Source organism: Borostomias antarcticus (genome assembly GCF_949987555.1).
Source record: "Borostomias antarcticus genome assembly, chromosome: 27".
NCBI lineage: Eukaryota > Metazoa > Chordata > Actinopteri > Stomiiformes > Stomiidae > Borostomias > Borostomias antarcticus.
In genome coordinates this window covers 5047570-5069404 of record NC_140260.1, presented here as the reverse complement: position 1 = coordinate 5069404, position 21835 = coordinate 5047570, and positions in this window count along the sequence as shown.

Genomic DNA, 21835 nt, shown 5'->3' with positions numbered 1-21835 from the left:
GGTTGACTGAACGTGTTTAGTTTTTTTTCTGTAACTTTTTAATTACATTGTTGGTTCTAATATTTTCTTTTAAAATGGGAGTTACTTTTTGTACAACAAAGCGTGTGTGTGAGAATAGTGAAGGGACAGAAAGTCCCTGTTCTGACCTCTTATCCAAACAAGAGTTTTGTTGTTTCAGGTCATGTCCCTTGTTAAGCAGATGTAAACTATTTCAACCAACCCCCAATACTGGCCCCCTCCTTATGACACCTATCCAAACAAGAGTTTTGTTGGTTCAGGCCACGTCCGTTCCTGTCCAAACGTCCCTACCAAATGTTATCTCTACGCCTGATACCTCTCAGATAACACCCTTACCCCAAATAGGGATGTCTGAAATAACGGCCCCCACACCTCCCTCTGGTTCCTCTTTCATTGACCAGCAAATTGCTTCTCCTATTTCATACCCTCCTGCTGTGTCTCAAATTGGTCTCTCTGTGACCCCATGTCACCATTTTGACCCTTCAGTGTCTCTGCCCCATCCCTTTGTTTCTGCTTATAACTCACAAGCTGACCGTACAGGTTCTGCTGATTCTTTTGAACATCTGGCTAATGAGTTTGGTAAACTATGCTTGCCAATAATCCGTCTGCTAAGTGAACAATGTGAAGCTGAGATAAGAAGGGACTCTGTGAGACGAGCTGCACAGTGTAGGTACTTCAACAACGCTCGCACTGAGCAACCAGAGACGGGTGAACTGCAACGATCAAGGGAATACAGAGAGAATCAGAGATATTCACAACAAAACAGCAGGATTTACAAATCTAATCAGCATTGTCATCACTGCGGCCGCAAAGGGCACTACCGGAGGGAGTGTAGACTATACGCTAAAAAGCATAAGTCTCCCCCTGATCAATGGGGTCCAGCACCCCCGAATGGGGTCTCTGTCAGTTCTCCACAGGGAGATGGATACTGACTAGATGGGACAGATAGGTTTCTGTAGGGACGTCTAGGGAGAGTGAGGGTGTACGTGACAGGGTGGAAAGAAAGAAAAAATGATGAAAAAAAAAATCATTCATATTTGCCAATATCTTAGTCTGATACATTTGTCTGACAACCCAATTTTGAGAATTTTGTTTTGTTTAAGATTTCATGTTTTACTGATTTCAGATGCACATTCATTGGTTTTGAGTTTTACAGAGAATTGACGTTCCTGGACTACCGGATAAATGCCAAACCGGTTGGAACCGCAAGTATTTTAATAATTTGAAATGACTGCCACTTAAAGTTGTGTTAGATGTTGCTAACTTCAAACTCAATTCACTGTATTGTCATGTTAACTTAATATGCTCTGATACATATTCTTGAAAAGAAAAAAAAAGAAAAGACATCACTCCAATTTATCAAAACTGCGGTCTATGATTTATTTTGTTATGTTTATGTGCCTCCGGCGCATAATTTCTAAGAATTGGTGTTACCCACAAGAGTGGTGAGAAATTGAAATGTCTTTTATTTTTTCTGTCTTTTATTGTATGTAAACTGCCCATGCAGCTCTGTCTGTGCGTCTGACGGCCCACAGAGACAGCTGCATGGTAAAACAAATGTGTCACGTATTATTTCTGAAGTTTGGTTACAGAGTAGACACAGGCACGGGACGAAAGATGGAGGCTGCCCCAAGAATTGGATACAACCGGGGTAACCGACTTCCCATTTAAGATGGGCTGACACCTTGGTTCGTGGGGACGCTGGTCAAACGCCTCACCCCCACGTTGCCCAACTGACTGTGGGTAAGAGATAGATAATAGTAACCAAGTGGTTGTCAGACCCAAGGAACCATCACGTCCTAAAGCGTGCTCATAACCCTCTGTCCTCAAACGCAGAAATGTGGTTATTGAAATTGAGCTCAACTTATAACACCCCTAGTGTTCTTTTGAGAGCGGTTTAGATAAATTATATTTGTTCATGGTTTGAGAACCCCATATGATGCTATTCATTTATTGTTTTTGGTTTGAGTAATGCATTTTTTCCATTTGTTCACCCTGATTTAAGGGAATTTTTGTTTTCACCATTAGAGGGCGCTGTTTTACATAATGTGTTGGCGCTCCCCTTTTTAAATGATTATTTTGAATAACAATTTCTTGTTAGAAACAAGGACTCATAGTTTGATGATACGAATATGTTGTTTTATTTTAGGAAATGGCCATAGAATTTCTAAGACCTAAATCTAATTGGTGCGTGAGCAGGTTACTTACCTTGGTCACTTAATAATGATAAATAAACAAAGGCACTGCTTGGGAATAGACTACTGCAGAGTCTATCCCTGATTTAGCAGACAACCCTCATTAGACAAAAGCTAGCTCCACTTGACAAGATTACATGGACTGACGAGCCCGACTGGTTTTAACGATGACTAATGCACTCTGTTTAAGTATTTCTGACTAAAAAGACTTGACTCTGTTAAAAGGACTTGGGTCCTACTTGAAACCAGTGGCAGCTACCACTGATGCTGTTTTAGACCTAGTAGCATTGCGCAAGCGATTTTATCCATGTCCTGCATGTTGTGACTATTCATAATTTACATCGCACCTACACACAGCGTGGCTGCTGCTTTAATAAGAATGAACTGTTGACCGTGCATTTCAAAGATGCACTGTTCTTAACTCTGCTTCCTCCTCCAGAAGGCAGAGAGACATGACTCAACATATTGACCGAGATCAATTAAGCCACGCTCAAACCTCTCAGATATTCTCCTCTCACTCTGATTTTGAATGTGAATGAATGCTCATTTCATAGTTAGCATAACCTATACTGCATATTCCATGCTTTCATTATGTTTTCAAATTAGCACACTGACCAGATCATGTTTCAAAAAAGAGGGGGAGTAAAGGATGTTATCAAGTTAACTGGTTGTTGCTAATGAAACAGATTAGTAGTAGTGAAGAAGGTAATGAAGAAGTTGAATTGAAGGTAGTGAGGAAGTTGAATTGAAGGTAGTGAGGAGGTTGTAGTTGAAGGAAATTAGAAAGTAGTTGAAAGAACGAGATGCAGAGCTGAAGAAGAAACTTAATGTGTAATATTTTAAGATGGTGGCAAAGGCCAAGCTCCTATTGAAACCTCTGATCCTGTGTCCAGTATGGCTGCTAACTCCGCTGCTAAAAGCTGCGGTCCGGTCCTGTTTTGTCTATGCTGTCTCTCATCTGTGGATTCACAGGTCTGCCGACCTGAGAGAGCCGACCTGCATCATTTCCAACCAGGCCAATGGGTTGTGAGCAGAGACCTGAAACCAGAGTGCCCGTTGGCTGGGCCCGTACCAGTTCCTGCTGCTAACTCAGACGTAGCAGAGAGGACTTTGCGGGTACACGCCAGCCACTGCAGGCTGGTTCCAAACCAGGACGAGGCCACCCGGCCTGAGAATTCCAACAACCAAGATGCAATATCCTGTGTCACCACCAGGGCGAAAGCTCACTCTCTGGTCTCCTCAGATGAGAAATCAGACAAAGAATAACGCACTACTTTTCCTCATTGCTGTCAGGATGACAACTCTGACCACCACTTCAGCAAAACACAATCATGGGCCACCACACTGTGGCTTCCTCTGAGGAGGAGCTATTGAAAGAAGTGACCTTGCCTGTCACCTCCTTCTCAGGATCATTATGGCAACGTGGACAAGCGTTTGTCCTATTTGAATGTTGCACTCCACTTGACTGTTGAGACGAAGATGAATGGAAAATACTACATTCTGCATATATAAGATTTGAAAGCAACAGAGATTTCCAGGTTATACTGTTGAAACTGTGACTGGAGTTTAGTTTAGAGTGGGTGTAGAAGTATTGAAAATTCATAATTATAAAGTTGATCTTTGTAGAAGCTGTTCCAGACTATTCTCAGGGGACTGTGTTTAACTGTGTTTAACTGCTATGCACCTAACTACATCAACCAAGTATTAAAATGAAGCCTAACAGAATTGCATCCACAGGGCTGAACTTGAAAAGCGAGTTAAACAATTTGAAGTGACCTCTTCAATACATCACAGCATGTATTAATATTTTCAGATACAACACATAGATTAGGACGAAATTAATGTTTTAAGCAGATTTATGAGATGTGAAATTAAGGTTCAGAGAGCCATTCCAAATGGCATATTTTTGAGCTATAGGGAAATAGCGTATTCAACTTTAAATTGCAACAGTGTCATATGAATGTTATCTTGCTCATGTAATGTCCAGGAGTAAGAAGATTGATCACACTCAAATGCAGGGAATTCATCAGCAATCAAACTAGACACCATAGAGCTGTCTCGAATTTTCAATTTAGTTTCAGTATATTATTTCTCTCATGAACGCATGACACATGATCGCACAATACCAAGTAATTTCAGCCTTAGCTACAGAAGTAAATTACATGGAAAAGATTGTGCTACAAAATAGACTTCCCTTAGAGAGAATACTGGCTATATCTGCTGTTCGGTTAGTTCAGACCCTGGATATTCTCAAATATGTGTGTTTTCAGTTGTATGTTCTTCATCGTTATTATTTTTTAAATATTCTTAAGTGTATGTTTAAATGCTGTTCCAGATATGCCTATGCTGCCTAAATAATGATAGAAAAAGTTAAATTTACTATTAATTCAATTCAAGATCTTGATGATGTCTGTGCCATTGACATTGACTATTTGGAATATTTTGATACATAATCTGTTGGTTCTAATTTGAATTTAAGGGTTTTCTTCTAAAACAAATAGGGTTTTTCCCACTCAGTCATGAATATATGATGTCTTAGATTAATAATCATGGTATCTTTTTACCTTGCTTATGCCAAATTAAGGTGAGGAGTTTTGGTAAGTGATTGCATATGAGAAGAAAATGATCTTGGTGTGTTAAATAACTTGAGTTTGTTAAATCTTTATTATGCTCCACCTGGTGGAGAAATAGATTACTTCCTTTCCATATGTGTAGAATAGGGTTTTTTGCCAAAGATGTTGGATTATTTTTATGATAGGCCTATTTTATAATTTGATTTCACATTGTTGATTCTTTCATTTCTATTATAGTTGTGGATATTTAATCCACAAAGTGGGGAATTGTGAATGAATTTCAAGTCTCAACAAAGTGTTCTGTTTTCCCCCTGGACTGTAATTCTAAACCTTGTAGTTCGTTCTCATAGATCAGTCTGTCAGAACTACAAATCCCTCCCTGTGTGACATCACTTCCCTGTCTTCCCCCTGAAACTGTCACTTCCTCTTTCACTGTATAAACCCCCGACCCCTCCTCACTACTCTCACTCTTGCCTGGAATCACTTCCGGTGCGAGGGTCCGCTTCTGCAGAATCGTAACATAGAATAAACTATTGTACTTTGTTAAAACCAGCTTGATCGACCACTCAGCGTGTTATTTGACAATCTAACTAAACAAGGATAAAAAATACTTTCACAAAGTCCATAATGGGGATAAACTTTAGAGTAAGAATTTTCTACAATTATTCTGTATTCATTCTTTGACAAAAACACCCCCAATTGAAGACAGAATAGAGTACATATTGCTCTCTGAGCTTTGTTTAACCAAGTTGTCATATAAATGATGTGTTGATACTGGTTGATTAGAGGACTAGCAGTGATGGCAACTCACAGGCTCAAAAGGCTATAACTTTTGAATCGAAAGTCGTAGAGCCTCGCAGATGGGCTCATTCGATTCCTCATCAAATTCTACAGTTAGCAGTCCCCTATGCAGGTAAATTTGCTGTACGAGCTTCGGTTTCCGAGATATTTGACAAAAACCAAACAGATAAGAAAAATGATGTGGCTCAAAAGGCTATAACTTTTGAATCGAAAGTCGTAGAGCCTCGCAGATGGGCTCATTCGATTCCTCATCAAATTCTACAGTTAGCAGTCCCAATGCAGATAAATTTGCTGTACGAGCTTCCGTTTCCGAGATATTTGACAAAAACCGTACAGATATGAAAAATGATGTGTCAAATGTCCTTGAAATCGGACAAAAACCGTACAGATATGAAAATGATGTGGTTCAAACGGCTATAACTTTTGAATCGAAAGTCGTAGAGCCTCGCAGATGGGCTCATTCGATTCCTCATCAAATTCTACAGTTAGCAGTCCCCTATGCAGATAAATTTGCTGTACGAGCTTCCGTTTCCGAGATATTTGACAAAAACCGTATCATGTTAACTTATCAAAACCACTAGAGGGCGCCTCGCCACGTTACATCTCCCATTGCTTTTATGATGTCATAGTAGACGTTGCTGACGCAGACACTTAAACAGTCAGTGATCCATTCCATCTCATCAGAGTAGCTAGTGACTTCTGGATCTGACACACTGACTTAGAGAAAACAAGTAAGTCCATAATGGGGATAAACTTTAGAGTAAGAATTTTCTACAATTATTCTGTATTCATTCTTTGACAAAAACACCCCCAATTGAAGACAGAATAGAGTACATATTGCTCTCTGAGCTTTGTTTAACCAAGTTGTCATATAAATGATGTGTTGATACTGGTTGATTAGAGGACTAGCAGTGATGGCAACTCACAGGCTCAAAAGGCTATAACTTTTGAATCGAAAGTCGTAGAGCCTCGCAGATGGGCTCATTCGATTCCTCATCAAATTCTACAGTTAGCAGTCCCCTATGCAGATAAATTTGCTGTACGAGCTTCCGTTTCCGAGATATTTGACAAAAACCGTACAGATATGAAAAATGATGTGTCAAATGTCCTTGAAATCGGACAAAAACCGTACAGATATGAAAATGATGTGGTTCAAACGGCTATAACTTTTGAATCGAAAGTCGTAGAGCCTCGCAGATGGGCTCATTCGATTCCTCATCAAATTCTACAGTTAGCAGTCCCCTATGCAGATAAATTTGCTGTACGAGCTTCCGTTTCCGAGATATTTGACAAAAACCGTACAGATATGAAAAATGATGTGTCAAATGTCCTTGAAATCGGACAAAAACCGTACAGATATGAAAATGATGTGGTTCAAACGGCTATAACTTTTGAATCGAAAGTCGTAGAGCCTCGCAGATGGGCTCATTCGATTCCTCATCAAATTCTACAGTTAGCAGTCCCCTATGCAGATAAATTTGCTGTACGAGCTTCCGTTTCCGAGATATTTGACAAAAACCGTATCATGTTAACTTATCAAAACCACTAGAGGGCGCCTCGCCACGTTACATCTCCCATTGCTTTTATGATGTCATAGTAGACGTTGCTGACGCAGACACTTAAACAGTCAGTGATCCATTCCATCTCATCAGAGTAGCTAGTGACTTCTGGATCTGACACACTGACTTAGAGAAAACAAGTAAGTCCATAATGGGGATAAACTTTAGAGTAAGAATTTTCTACAATTATTCTGTATTCATTCTTTGACAAAAACACCCCCAATTGAAGACAGAATAGAGTACATATTGCTCTCTGAGCTTTGTTTAACCAAGTTGTCATATAAATGATGTGTTGATACTGGTTGATTAGAGGACTAGCAGTGATGGCAACTCACAGGCTCAAAAGGCTATAACTTTTGAATCGAAAGTCGTAGAGCCTCGCAGATGGGCTCATTCGATTCCTCATCAAATTCTACAGTTAGCAGTCCCCTATGCAGATAAATTTGCTGTACGAGCTTCCGTTTCCGAGATATTTGACAAAAACCGTACAGATATGAAAAATGATGTGTCAAATGTCCTTGAAATCGGACAAAAACCGTACAGATATGAAAATGATGTGGTTCAAACGGCTATAACTTTTGAATCGAAAGTCGTAGAGCCTCGCAGATGGGCTCATTCGATTCCTCATCAAATTCTACAGTTAGCAGTCCCCTATGCAGATAAATTTGCTGTACGAGCTTCCGTTTCCGAGATATTTGACAAAAACCGTATCATGTTAACTTATCAAAACCACTAGAGGGCGCCTCGCCACGTTACATCTCCCATTGCTTTTATGATGTCATAGTAGACGTTGCTGACGCAGACACTTAAACAGTCAGTGATCCATTCCATCTCATCAGAGTAGCTAGTGACTTCTGGATCTGACACACTGACTTAGAGAAAACAAGTAAGTCCATAATGGGGATAAACTTTAGAGTAAGAATTTTCTACAATTATTCTGTATTCATTCTTTGACAAAAACACCCCCAATTGAAGACAGAATAGAGTACATATTGCTCTCTGAGCTTTGTTTAACCAAGTTGTCATATAAATGATGTGTTGATACTGGTTGATTAGAGGACTAGCAGTGATGGCAACTCACAGGCTCAAAAGGCTATAACTTTTGAATCGAAAGTCGTAGAGCCTCGCAGATGGGCTCATTCGATTCCTCATCAAATTCTACAGTTAGCAGTCCCCTATGCAGATAAATTTGCTGTACGAGCTTCCGTTTCCGAGATATTTGACAAAAACCGTACAGATATGAAAAATGATGTGTCAAATGTCCTTGAAATCGGACAAAAACCGTACAGATATGAAAATGATGTGGTTCAAACGGCTATAACTTTTGAATCGAAAGTCGTAGAGCCTCGCAGATGGGCTCATTCGATTCCTCATCAAATTCTACAGTTAGCAGTCCCCTATGCAGATAAATTTGCTGTACGAGCTTCCGTTTCCGAGATATTTGACAAAAACCGTATCATGTTAACTTATCAAAACCACTAGAGGGCGCCTCGCCACGTTACATCTCCCATTGCTTTTATGATGTCATAGTAGACGTTGCTGACGCAGACACTTAAACAGTCAGTGATCCATTCCATCTCATCAGAGTAGCTAGTGACTTCTGGATCTGACACACTGACTTAGAGAAAACAAGTAAGTCCATAATGGGGATAAACTTTAGAGTAAGAATTTTCTACAATTATTCTGTATTCATTCTTTGACAAAAACACCCCCAATTGAAGACAGAATAGAGTACATATTGCTCTCTGAGCTTTGTTTAACCAAGTTGTCATATAAATGATGTGTTGATACTGGTTGATTAGAGGACTAGCAGTGATGGCAACTCACAGGCTCAAAAGGCTATAACTTTTGAATCGAAAGTCGTAGAGCCTCGCAGATGGGCTCATTCGATTCCTCATCAAATTCTACAGTTAGCAGTCCCCTATGCAGATAAATTTGCTGTACGAGCTTCCGTTTCCGAGATATTTGACAAAAACCGTACAGATATGAAAAATGATGTGTCAAATGTCCTTGAAATCGGACAAAAACCGTACAGATATGAAAATGATGTGGTTCAAACGGCTATAACTTTTGAATCGAAAGTCGTAGAGCCTCGCAGATGGGCTCATTCGATTCCTCATCAAATTCTACAGTTAGCAGTCCCCTATGCAGATAAATTTGCTGTACGAGCTTCCGTTTCCGAGATATTTGACAAAAACCGTATCATGTTAACTTATCAAAACCACTAGAGGGCGCCTCGCCACGTTACATCTCCCATTGCTTTTATGATGTCATAGTAGACGTTGCTGACGCAGACACTTAAACAGTCAGTGATCCATTCCATCTCATCAGAGTAGCTAGTGACTTCTGGATCTGACACACTGACTTAGAGAAAACAAGTAAGTCCATAATGGGGATAAACTTTAGAGTAAGAATTTTCTACAATTATTCTGTATTCATTCTTTGACAAAAACACCCCCAATTGAAGACAGAATAGAGTACATATTGCTCTCTGAGCTTTGTTTAACCAAGTTGTCATATAAATGATGTGTTGATACTGGTTGATTAGAGGACTAGCAGTGATGGCAACTCACAGGCTCAAAAGGCTATAACTTTTGAATCGAAAGTCGTAGAGCCTCGCAGATGGGCTCATTCGATTCCTCATCAAATTCTACAGTTAGCAGTCCCCTATGCAGATAAATTTGCTGTACGAGCTTCCGTTTCCGAGATATTTGACAAAAACCGTACAGATATGAAAAATGATGTGTCAAATGTCCTTGAAATCGGACAAAAACCGTACAGATATGAAAATGATGTGGTTCAAACGGCTATAACTTTTGAATCGAAAGTCGTAGAGCCTCGCAGATGGGCTCATTCGATTCCTCATCAAATTCTACAGTTAGCAGTCCCCTATGCAGATAAATTTGCTGTACGAGCTTCCGTTTCCGAGATATTTGACAAAAACCGTATCATGTTAACTTATCAAAACCACTAGAGGGCGCCTCGCCACGTTACATCTCCCATTGCTTTTATGATGTCATAGTAGACGTTGCTGACGCAGACACTTAAACAGTCAGTGATCCATTCCACCTCATCAGAGTAGCTAGTGACTTCTGGATCTGACACACTGACTTAGAGAAAACAAGTAAGTCCATAATGGGGATAAACTTTAGAGTAAGAATTTTCTACAATTATTCTGTATTCATTCTTTGACAAAAACACCCCCAATTGAAGACAGAATAGAGTACATATTGCTCTCTGAGCTTTGTTTAACCAAGTTGTCATATAAATGATGTGTTGATAATGGTTGATTAGAGGACTAGCAGTGATGGCAACTCACAGGCTCAAAAGGCTATAACTTTTGAATCGAAAGTCGTAGAGCCTCGCAGATGGGCTCATTCGATTCCTCATCAAATTCTACAGTTAGCAGTCCCCTAGGCAGGTAAATTTGCTGTACGAGCTTCGGTTTCCGAGATATTTGACAAAAACCAAACAGATATGAAAAATGATGTGGCTCAAACGGCTATAACTTTTGAATCGAAAGTCGTAGAGCCTCGCAGATGGGCTCATTCGATTCCTCATCAAATTCTACAGTTAGCAGTCCCCTAAGCAGATAAATTTGCTGTACGAGCTTCCGTTTCCGAGATATTTGACAAAAACCGTACAGATATGAAAAATGATGTGTCAAATGTCCTTGAAATCGGACAAAAACCGTACAGATATGAAAATGATGTGGTTCAAACGGCTATAACTTTTGAATCGAAAGTCGTAGAGCCTCGCAGATGGGCTCATTCGATTCCTCATCAAATTCTACAGTTAGCAGTCCCCTATGCAGATAAATTTGCTGTACGAGCTTCCGTTTCCGAGATATTTGACAAAAACCGTACAGATATGAAAAATGATGTGTCAAATGTCCTTGAAATCGGACAAAAACCGTACAGATATGAAAATGATGTGGTTCAAACGGCTATAACTTTTGAATCGAAAGTCGTAGAGCCTCGCAGATGGGCTAATTCGATTCCTCATCAAATTCTACAGTTAGCAGTCCCCTATGCAGATAAATTTGCTGTACGAGCTTCCGTTTCCGAGATATTTGACAAAAACCGTATCATGTTAACTTATCAAAACCACTAGAGGGCGCCTCGCCACGTTACATCTCCCATTGCTTTTATGATGTCATAGTAGACGTTGCTGACGCAGACACTTAAACAGTCAGTGATCCATTCCACCTCATCAGAGTAGCTAGTGACTTCTGGATCTGACACACTGACTTAGAGAAAACAAGTAAGTCCATAATGGGGATAAACTTTAGAGTAAGAATTTTCTACAATTATTCTGTATTCATTCTTTGACAAAAACACCCCCAATTGAAGACAGAATAGAGTACATATTGCTCTCTGAGCTTTGTTTAACCAAGTTGTCATATAAATGATGTGTTGATACTGGTTGATTAGAGGACTAGCAGTGATGGCAACTCACAGGCTCAAAAGGCTATAACTTTTGAATCGAAAGTCGTAGAGCCTCGCAGATGGGCTCATTCGATTCCTCATCAAATTCTACAGTTAGCAGTCCCCTATGCAGATAAATTTGCTGTACGAGCTTCCGTTTCCGAGATATTTGACAAAAACCGTACAGATATGAAAAATGATGTGTCAAATGTCCTTGAAATCGGACAAAAACCGTACAGATATGAAAATGATGTGGTTCAAACGGCTATAACTTTTGAATCGAAAGTCGTAGAGCCTCGCAGATGGGCTCATTCGATTCCTCATCAAATTCTACAGTTAGCAGTCCCCTATGCAGATAAATTTGCTGTACGAGCTTCCGTTTCCGAGATATTTGACAAAAACCGTACAGATATGAAAAATGATGTGTCAAATGTCCTTGAAATCGGACAAAAACCGTACAGATATGAAAATGATGTGGTTCAAACGGCTATAACTTTTGAATCGAAAGTCGTAGAGCCTCGCAGATGGGCTCATTCGATTCCTCATCAAATTCTACAGTTAGCAGTCCCCTATGCAGATAAATTTGCTGTACGAGCTTCCGTTTCCGAGATATTTGACAAAAACCGTATCATGTTAACTTATCAAAACCACTAGAGGGCGCCTCGCCACGTTACATCTCCCATTGCTTTTATGATGTCATAGTAGACGTTGCTGACGCAGACACTTAAACAGTCAGTGATCCATTCCATCTCATCAGAGTAGCTAGTGACTTCTGGATCTGACACACTGACTTAGAGAAAACAAGTAGGTCCATAATGGGGATAAACTTTAGAGTAAGAATTTTCTACAATTATTCTGTATTCATTCTTTGACAAAAACACCCCCAATTGAAGACAGAATAGAGTACATATTGCTCTCTGAGCTTTGTTTAACCAAGTTGTCATATAAATGATGTGTTGATACTGGTTGATTAGAGGACTAGCAGTGATGGCAACTCACAGGCTCAAAAAGGCTATAACTTTTGAATCGAAAGTCGTAGAGCCTCGCAGATGGGCTCATTCGATTCCTCATCAAATTCTACAGTTAGCAGTCCCCTATGCAGATAAATTTGCTGTACGAGCTTCCGTTTCCGAGATATTTGACAAAAACCGTATCATGTTAACTTATCAAAACCACTAGAGGGCGCCTCGCCACGTTACATCTCCCATTGCTTTTATGATGTCATAGTAGACGTTGCTGACGCAGACACTTAAACAGTCAGTGATCCATACCACCTCATCAGAGTAGCTAGTGACTTCTGGATCTGACACACTGACTTAGAGAAAACAAGTAAGTCCATAATGGGGATAAACTTTAGAGTAAGAATTTTCTACAATTATTCTGTATTCATTCTTTGACAAAAACACCCCCAATTGAAGACAGAATAGAGTACATATTGCTCTCTGAGCTTTGTTTAACCAAGTTGTCATATAAATGATGTGTTGATACTGGTTGATTAGAGGACTAGCAGTGATGGCAACTCACAGGCTCAAAAGGCTATAACTTTTGAATCGAAAGTCGTAGAGCCTCGCAGATGGGCTCATTCGATTCCTCATCAAATTCTACAGTTAGCAGTCCCCTATGCAGATAAATTTGCTGTACGAGCTTCCGTTTCCGAGATATTTGACAAAAACCGTACAGATATGAAAAATGATGTGTCAAATGTCCTTGAAATCGGACAAAAACCGTACAGATATGAAAATGATGTGGTTCAAACGGCTATAACTTTTGAATCGAAAGTCGTAGAGCCTCGCAGATGGGCTCATTCGATTCCTCATCAAATTCTACAGTTAGCAGTCCCCTATGCAGATAAATTTGCTGTACGAGCTTCCGTTTCCGAGATATTTGACAAAAACCGTATCATGTTAACTTATCAAAACCACTAGAGGGCGCCTCGCCACGTTACATCTCCCATTGCTTTTATGATGTCATAGTAGACGTTGCTGACGCAGACACTTAAACAGTCAGTGATCCATTCCATCTCATCAGAGTAGCTAGTGACTTCTGGATCTGACACACTGACTTAGAGAAAACAAGTAAGTCCATAATGGGGATAAACTTTAGAGTAAGAATTTTCTACAATTATTCTGTATTCATTCTTTGACAAAAACACCCCCAATTGAAGACAGAATAGAGTACATATTGCTCTCTGAGCTTTGTTTAACCAAGTTGTCATATAAATGATGTGTTGATACTGGTTGATTAGAGGACTAGCAGTGATGGCAACTCACAGGCTCAAAAGGCTATAACTTTTGAATCGAAAGTCGTAGAGCCTCGCAGATGGGCTCATTCGATTCCTCATCAAATTCTACAGTTAGCAGTCCCCTATGCAGATAAATTTGCTGTACGAGCTTCCGTTTCCGAGATATTTGACAAAAACCGTACAGATATGAAAAATGATGTGTCAAATGTCCTTGAAATCGGACAAAAACCGTACAGATATGAAAATGATGTGGTTCAAACGGCTATAACTTTTGAATCGAAAGTCGTAGAGCCTCGCAGATGGGCTCATTCGATTCCTCATCAAATTCTACAGTTAGCAGTCCCCTATGCAGATAAATTTGCTGTACGAGCTTCCGTTTCCGAGATATTTGACAAAAACCGTATCATGTTAACTTATCAAAACCACTAGAGGGCGCCTCGCCACGTTACATCTCCCATTGCTTTTATGATGTCATAGTAGACGTTGCTGACGCAGACACTTAAACAGTCAGTGATCCATTCCATCTCATCAGAGTAGCTAGTGACTTCTGGATCTGACACACTGACTTAGAGAAAACAAGTAAGTCCATAATGGGGATAAACTTTAGAGTAAGAATTTTCTACAATTATTCTGTATTCATTCTTTGACAAAAACACCCCCAATTGAAGACAGAATAGAGTACATATTGCTCTCTGAGCTTTGTTTAACCAAGTTGTCATATAAATGATGTGTTGATACTGGTTGATTAGAGGACTAGCAGTGATGGCAACTCACAGGCTCAAAAGGCTATAACTTTTGAATCGAAAGTCGTAGAGCCTCGCAGATGGGCTCATTCGATTCCTCATCAAATTCTACAGTTAGCAGTCCCCTATGCAGATAAATTTGCTGTACGAGCTTCCGTTTCCGAGATATTTGACAAAAACCGTACAGATATGAAAAATGATGTGTCAAATGTCCTTGAAATCGGACAAAAACCGTACAGATATGAAAATGATGTGGTTCAAACGGCTATAACTTTTGAATCGAAAGTCGTAGAGCCTCGCAGATGGGCTCATTCGATTCCTCATCAAATTCTACAGTTAGCAGTCCCCTATGCAGATAAATTTGCTGTACGAGCTTCCGTTTCCGAGATATTTGACAAAAACCGTATCATGTTAACTTATCAAAACCACTAGAGGGCGCCTCGCCACGTTACATCTCCCATTGCTTTTATGATGTCATAGTAGACGTTGCTGACGCAGACACTTAAACAGTCAGTGATCCATTCCATCTCATCAGAGTAGCTAGTGACTTCTGGATCTGACACACTGACTTAGAGAAAACAAGTAAGTCCATAATGGGGATAAACTTTAGAGTAAGAATTTTCTACAATTATTCTGTATTCATTCTTTGACAAAAACACCCCCAATTGAAGACAGAATAGAGTACATATTGCTCTCTGAGCTTTGTTTAACCAAGTTGTCATATAAATGATGTGTTGATACTGGTTGATTAGAGGACTAGCAGTGATGGCAACTCACAGGCTCAAAAGGCTATAACTTTTGAATCGAAAGTCGTAGAGCCTCGCAGATGGGCTCATTCGATTCCTCATCAAATTCTACAGTTAGCAGTCCCCTATGCAGATAAATTTGCTGTACGAGCTTCCGTTTCCGAGATATTTGACAAAAACCGTACAGATATGAAAAATGATGTGTCAAATGTCCTTGAAATCGGACAAAAACCGTACAGATATGAAAATGATGTGGTTCAAACGGCTATAACTTTTGAATCGAAAGTCGTAGAGCCTCGCAGATGGGCTCATTCGATTCCTCATCAAATTCTACAGTTAGCAGTCCCCTATGCAGATAAATTTGCTGTACGAGCTTCCGTTTCCGAGATATTTGACAAAAACCGTATCATGTTAACTTATCAAAACCACTAGAGGGCGCCTCGCCACGTTACATCTCCCATTGCTTTTATGATGTCATAGTAGACGTTGCTGACGCAGACACTTAAACAGTCAGTGATCCATTCCATCTCATCAGAGTAGCTAGTGACTTCTGGATCTGACACACTGACTTAGAGAAAACAAGTAAGTCCATAATGGGGATAAACTTTAGAGTAAGAATTTTCTACAATTATTCTGTATTCATTCTTTGACAAAAACACCCCCAATTGAAGACAGAATAGAGTACATATTGCTCTCTGAGCTTTGTTTAACCAAGTTGTCATATAAATGATGTGTTGATACTGGTTGATTAGAGGACTAGCAGTGATGGCAACTCACAGGCTCAAAAGGCTATAACTTTTGAATCGAAAGTCGTAGAGCCTCGCAGATGGGCTCATTCGATTCCTCATCAAATTCTACAGTTAGCAGTCCCCTATGCAGATAAATTTGCTGTACGAGCTTCCGTTTCCGAGATATTTGACAAAAACCGTACAGATATGAAAAATGATGTGTCAAATGTCCTTGAAATCGGACAAAAACCGTACAGATATGAAAATGATGTGGTTCAAACGGCTATAACTTTTGAATCGAAAGTCGTAGAGCCTCGCAGATGGGCTCATTCGATTCCTCATCAAATTCTACAGTTAGCAGTCCCCTACGCAGATAAATTTGCTGTACGAGCTTCCGTTTCCGAGATATTTGACAAAAACCGTATCATGTTAACTTATCAAAACCACTAGAGGGCGCCTCGCCACGTTACATCTCCCATTGCTTTTATGATGTCATAGTAGACGTTGCTGACGCAGACACTTAAACAGTCAGTGATCCATTCCACCTCATCAGAGTAGCTAGTGACTTCTGGATCTGACACACTGACTTAGAGAAAACAAGTAAGTCCATAATGGGGATAAACTTTAGAGTAAGAATTTTCTACAATTATTCTGTATTCATTCTTTGACAAAAACACCCCCAATTGAAGACAGAATAGAGTACATATTGCTCTCTGAGCTTTGTTTAACCAAGTTGTCATATAAATGATGTGTTGATAATGGTTGATTAGAGGACTAGCAGTGATGGCAACTCACAGGCTCAAAAGGCTATAACTTTTGAATCGAAAGTCGTAGAGCCTCGCAGATGGGCTCATTCGATTCCTCATCAAATTCTACAGTTAGCAGTCCCCTAGGCAGGTAAATTTGCTGTACGAGCTTCGGTTTCCGAGATATTTGACAAAAACCAAACAGATATGAAAAATGATGTGGCTCAAACGGCTATAACTTTTGAATCGAAAGTCGTAGAGCCTCGCAGATGGGCTCATTCGATTCCTCATCAAATTCTACAGTTAGCAGTCCCCTTAGCAGATAAATTTGCTGTACGAGCTTCCGTTTCCGAGATATTTGACAAAAACCGTACAGATATGAAAAATGATGTGTCAAATGTCCTTGAAATCGGACAAAAACCGTACAGATATGAAAATGATGTGGTTCAAACGGCTATAACTTTTGAATCGAAAGTCGTAGAGCCTCGCAGATGGGCTCATTCGATTCCTCATCAAATTCTACAGTTAGCAGTCCCCTATGCAGATAAATTTGCTGTACGAGCTTCCGTTTCCGAGATATTTGACAAAAACCGTACAGATATGAAAAATGATGTGTCAAATGTCCTTGAAATCGGACAAAAACCGTACAGATATGAAAATGATGTGGTTCAAACGGCTATAACTTTTGAATCGAAAGTCGTAGAGCCTCGCAGATGGGCTAATTCGATTCCTCATCAAATTCTACAGTTAGCAGTCCCCTATGCAGATAAATTTGCTGTACGAGCTTCCGTTTCCGAGATATTTGACAAAAACCGTATCATGTTAACTTATCAAAACCACTAGAGGGCGCCTCGCCACGTTACATCTCCCATTGCTTTTATGATGTCATAGTAGACGTTGCTGACGCAGACACTTAAACAGTCAGTGATCCATTCCACCTCATCAGAGTAGCTAGTGACTTCTGGATCTGACACACTGACTTAGAGAAAACAAGTAAGTCCATAATGGGGATAAACTTTAGAGTAAGAATTTTCTACAATTATTCTGTATTCATTCTTTGACAAAAACACCCCCAATTGAAGACAGAATAGAGTACATATTGCTCTCTGAGCTTTGTTTAACCAAGTTGTCATATAAATGATGTGTTGATACTGGTTGATTAGAGGACTAGCAGTGATGGCAACTCACAGGCTCAAAAGGCTATAACTTTTGAATCGAAAGTCGTAGAGCCTCGCAGATGGGCTCATTCGATTCCTCATCAAATTCTACAGTTAGCAGTCCCCTATGCAGATAAATTTGCTGTACGAGCTTCCGTTTCCGAGATATTTGACAAAAACCGTACAGATATGAAAAATGATGTGTCAAATGTCCTTGAAATCGGACAAAAACCGTACAGATATGAAAATGATGTGGTTCAAACGGCTATAACTTTTGAATCGAAAGTCGTAGAGCCTCGCAGATGGGCTCATTCGATTCCTCATCAAATTCTACAGTTAGCAGTCCCCTATGCAGATAAATTTGCTGTACGAGCTTCCGTTTCCGAGATATTTGACAAAAACCGTACAGATATGAAAAATGATGTGTCAAATGTCCTTGAAATCGGACAAAAACCGTACAGATATGAAAATGATGTGGTTCAAACGGCTATAACTTTTGAATCGAAAGTCGTAGAGCCTCGCAGATGGGCTCATTCGATTCCTCATCAAATTCTACAGTTAGCAGTCCCCTATGCAGATAAATTTGCTGTACGAGCTTCCGTTTCCGAGATATTTGACAAAAACCGTATCATGTTAACTTATCAAAACCACTAGAGGGCGCCTCGCCACGTTACATCTCCCATTGCTTTTATGATGTCATAGTAGACGTTGCTGACGCAGACACTTAAACAGTCAGTGATCCATTCCATCTCATCAGAGTAGCTAGTGACTTCTGGATCTGACACACTGACTTAGAGAAAACAAGTAGGTCCATAATGGGGATAAACTTTAGAGTAAGAATTTTCTACAATTATTCTGTATTCATTCTTTGACAAAAACACCCCCAATTGAAGACAGAATAGAGTACATATTGCTCTCTGAGCTTTGTTTAACCAAGTTGTCATATAAATGATGTGTTGATACTGGTTGATTAGAGGACTAGCAGTGATGGCAACTCACAGGCTCAAAAGGCTATAACTTTTGAATCGAAAGTCGTAGAGCCTCGCAGATGGGCTCATTCGATTCCTCATCAAATTCTACAGTTAGCAGTCCCCTATGCAGATAAATTTGCTGTACGAGCTTCCGTTTCCGAGATATTTGACAAAAACCGTATCATGTTAACTTATCAAAACCACTAGAGGGCGCCTCGCCACGTTACATCTCCCATTGCTTTTATGATGTCATAGTAGACGTTGCTGACGCAGACACTTAAACAGTCAGTGATCCATACCACCTCATCAGAGTAGCTAGTGACTTCTGGATCTGACACACTGACTTAGAGAAAACAAGTAAGTCCATAATGGGGATAAACTTTAGAGTAAGAATTTTCTACAATTATTCTGTATTCATTCTTTGACAAAAACACCCCCAATTGAAGACAGAATAGAGTACATATTGCTCTCTGAGCTTTGTTTAACCAAGTTGTCATATAAATGATGTGTTGATAATGGTTGATTAGAGGACTAGCAGTGATGGCAACTCACAGGCTCAAAAGGCTATAACTTTTGAATCGAAAGTCGTAGAGCCTCGCAGATGGGCTCATTCGATTCCTCATCAAATTCTACAGTTAGCAGTCCCCTACGCAGATAAATTTGCTGTACGAGCTTCCGTTTCCGAGATATTTGACAAAAACCGTACAGATATGAAAAATGATGTGTCAAATGTCCTTGAAATCGGACAAAAACCGTACAGATATGAAAATGATGTGGTTCAAACGGCTATAACTTTTGAATCGAAAGTCGTAGAGCCTCGCAGATGGGCTCATTCGATTCCTCATCAAATTCTACAGTTAGCAGTCCCCTATGCAGATAAATTTGCTGTACGAGCTTCCGTTTCCGAGATATTTGACAAAAACCGTACAGATATGAAAAATGATGTGTCAAATGTCCTTGAAATCGGACAAAAACCGTACAGATATGAAAATGATGTGGTTCAAACGGCTATAACTTTTGAATCGAAAGTCGTAGAGCCTCGCAGATGGGCTCATTCGATTCCTCATCAAATTCTACAGTTAGCAGTCCCCTATGCAGATAAATTTGCTGTACGAGCTTCCGTTTCCGAGATATTTGACAAAAACCGTATCATGTTAACTTATCAAAACCACTAGAGGGCGCCTCGCCACGTTACATCTCCCATTGCTTTTATGATGTCATAGTAGACGTTGCTGACGCAGACACTTAAACAGTCAGTGATCCATTCCACCTCATCAGAGTAGCTAGTGACTTCTGGATCTGACACACTGACTTAGAGAAAACAAGTAAGTCCATAATGGGGATAAACTTTAGAGTAAGAATTTTCTACAATTATTCTGTATTCATTCTTTGACAAAAACACCCCCAATTGAAGACAGAATAGAGTACATATTGCTCTCTGAGCTTTGTTTAACCAAGTTGTCATATAAATGATGTGTTGATAATGGTTGATTAGAGGACTAGCAGTGATGGCAACTCACAGGCTCAAAAGGCTATAACTTTTGAATCGAAAGTCGTAGAGCCTCGCAGATGGGCTCATTCGATTCCTCATCAAATTCTACAGTTAGCAGTCCCCTAAGCAGGTAAATTTGCTGTACGAGCTTCGGTTTCCGAGATATTTGACAAAAACCAAACAGATATGAAAAATGATGTGGCTCAAACGGCTATAACTTTTGAATCGAAAGTCGTAGAGCCTCGCAGATGGGCTCATTCGATTCCTCATCAAATTCTACAGTTAGCAGTCCCCTATGCAGATAAATTTGCTGTACGAGCTTCCGTTTCCGAGATATTTGACAAAAACCGTACAGATATGAAAAATGATGTGTCAAATGTCCTTGAAATCGGACAAAAACCGTACAGATATGAAAATGATGTGGTTCAAACGGCTATAACTTTTGAATCGAAAGTCGTAGAGCCTCGCAGATGGGCTCATTCGATTCCTCATCAAATTCTACAGTTAGCAGTCCCCTATGCAGATAAATTTGCTGTACGAGCTTCCGTTTCCGAGATATTTGACAAAAACCGTATCATGTTAACTTATCAAAACCACTAGAGGGCGCCTCGCCACGTTACATCTCCCATTGCTTTTATGATGTCATAGTAGACGTTGCTGACGCAGACACTTAAACAGTCAGTGATCCATTCCATCTCATCAGAGTAGCTAGTGACTTCTGGATCTGACACACTGACTTAGAGAAAACAAGTAAGTCCATAATGGGGATAAACTTTAGAGTAAGAATTTTCTACAATTATTCTGTATTCATTCTTTGACAAAAACACCCCCAATTGAAGACAGAATAGAGTACATATTGCTCTCTGAGCTTTGTTTAACCAAGTTGTCATATAAATGATGTGTTGATACTGGTTGATTAGAGGACTAGCAGTGATGGCTCTGGGTAATATGAGTTCCTGGGTGAACCTCCTCTTCATCAGTGATCTGGTGAATAACCAGTTGCTTTATAAGACTTCAGTCAGACTGGGGCAGATAAATATAATAATAATAATAATAATACTTGATTCTTTTGGTTTCTGTTTGGTAAAGTGTTATCCAGCTAGGCCTACTGTGCTGTGTTGGAAAGTCCTGTATATCTAAATATAGGCCTAATGTGCTGCTAGGTATAGGTCTATTGTGCTGTATTGTAAAGTACTTGTATACAGTAGCTACAGTAGGTATATGACTACTGTTGTATGTTGTAAAGTGCTGTACAGCTAGGTATAGACCTACTGTCCTGTGTTGTAAAGAGCTGTATAGCTACAGTATGCTCGCTGTGATATGAAGTGGTATCAATCAATCAATTAATCAATCAAAGCTGTATTTGTATAGCGCATTTCATACCCAGAGGCAACACAATGCGCTTTACAGAGAACAAGGGAGGTGGGGATACATCCC